A 2,164-nucleotide genomic window follows, 5' to 3' on the forward strand; every position below is an offset into this window, starting at 1 on the left:
TACTGCGCACGCGCGGGAGACATGCCGCGCATGCGCGACCTTCTGCGCAAGCGCGCGAGTCATTTCGTGCCAACGCGCACTTCTGCGCACGCGCGAAAGTCTTTTCGAACATGCGCGAGCTACTGCGCACGCGCGGGATACTTGCCGCGCATGCGCGACCTTCGACGCACGCGCATGAATCTTTTGGCCCATGCGCGATATTCGGCGCACGTGCGGGAGTCTTTTCGAACATACGCGAGCTACTGCGCACGCGCGGGAGACATTTCGTGCCAACGCGAACTTCTGCGCACGCGCGAAAGTCTTTTCGAACATGCGCGAGCTACTGCGCACGCGCGGGAGTCATTTCGTGCCAACGCGACCTTCGACGCACGCGCATGAATCTTTTGGCGCATGCGCGACCTTCGGCGCACGCGCGGGAGTCTTTTCGAACATACGCGAGCTACTGCGCACGCGCGGGAGTCATTTCGTGCCAACGCGAACTTCTGCGCACGCGCGAAAGCCTTTTCGAACATGCGCGAGCTACTGCGCACTCGCGGGCGACTTGCGGCGCATGCGCGACCTTCGACGCACGCGCATGAATCTTTTGGCGCATGCGCGATCTTCGGCGCACGCGCGGGAGTCTTTTCGAACATACGCGAGCTACTGCGCACGCGCGGGAGTCATGTCGTGCCAGCACGAACTTCTGCGCAGGCGCGAAAGTCTTTTCGAACATGCGCGAGCTACTGCGCACGCGCGGGAGACTTGCCGCGCATGCGCGACCTTCTGCGCAAGCGCGCGAGTCATTTCGTGCCAACGCGAACTTCTGCGCACGCGCGAAAGTCTTTTCGAACATACGCGAGCTACTGCGCACGCGCGGGAGTCATGTCGTGCCAGCACGAACTTCTGCGCAGGCGCGAAAGTCTTTTCGAACATGCGCGAGCTACTGCGCACGCGCGGGAGACTTGCCGCGCATGCGCGACCTTCTGCGCAAGCGCGCGAGTCATTTCGTGCCAACGCGAACTTCTGCGCACGCGCGAAAGTCTTTTCGAACATGCGCGAGCTACTGCGCACGCGCGGGAGTCATTTCGTGTCAACGCGAACTTCTGCGCAGGCGCGAAAGTCTTTTCGAACATGCGCGAGCTACTGCGCACGCGCGGAAGTCATTTCGTGCCAACGCGAACTTCTGCGCAGGCGCGAAAGCCTTTTCGAACATACGCGAGCTACTGCGCACGCGCGGGAGACTTGCCGCGCATGCGCGACCTTCGACGCACGCGCATGAATCTTTTGGCGCATGCGCGACCATCGGCGCACGCGCGGGAGTCTTTTCGAACATACGCGAGCTACTGCGCACGCGCGGGAGACATGCCGCGCATGCGCGACCTTCTGCGCAAGCGCGCGAGTCATTTCGTGCCAACGCGCACTTCTGCGCACGCGCGAAAGTCTTTTCGAACATGCGCGAGCTACTGCGCACGCGCGGGATACTTGCCGCGCATGCGCGACCTTCGACGCACGCGCATCAATCTTTTGGCGCATGCGCGACCTACGGCGCACGCGCATGAATCTTTTGGCCCATGCGCGATATTCGGCGCACGTGCGGGAGTCTTTTCGAACATACGCGAGCTACTGCGCACGCGCGGGAGTCATTTCGTGCCAACGCGAACTTCTGCGCACGCGCGAAAGTCTTTTCGAACATGCGCGAGCTACTGCGCACGCGCGGGAGTCATTTCGTGCCAACGCGACCTTCGACGCACGCGCATGAATCTTTTGGCGCATGCGCGATCTTCGGCGCACGCGCATGAATCTTTTGGCGCATGCGCGATATTCGGCGCACGCCCGGGAGTCTTTTCGAACATACGCGAGCTACTGCGCACGCGCGCGAGTCATTTCGTGACAACGCGAACTTCTGCGCACGCGCGAAAGTCTGTTCCTCAGACCAGAAAGGCTGTTCCTCAATGCCGTCTATGAGTTCCTATACCCTTTCTATCTAGAACCCACCGTTCGCCAAGGAAACGAGATTTAAACTTTCGAATCGCCATTTCTCCGAAACTATAAGTCCTATCGCGACTATGTATAGGACCTTTCTTGTTGCGGTTCCTCAGTGCCGTCTATGAGGTCCTATACCCTTTCCCTCTAGCACCTACCGTTCGCCAGGGAAACGAGATTTAAACTATCAAATCGTCGTATC

Source organism: Camponotus vicinus, unplaced genomic scaffold (genome assembly GCF_025532165.1).
Source record: "Camponotus vicinus isolate PSW18456_S1 unplaced genomic scaffold, iyCamVici1.0 SCAF_9, whole genome shotgun sequence".
In the NCBI taxonomy this organism is placed as follows: Eukaryota; Metazoa; Arthropoda; class Insecta; order Hymenoptera; family Formicidae; genus Camponotus; species Camponotus vicinus.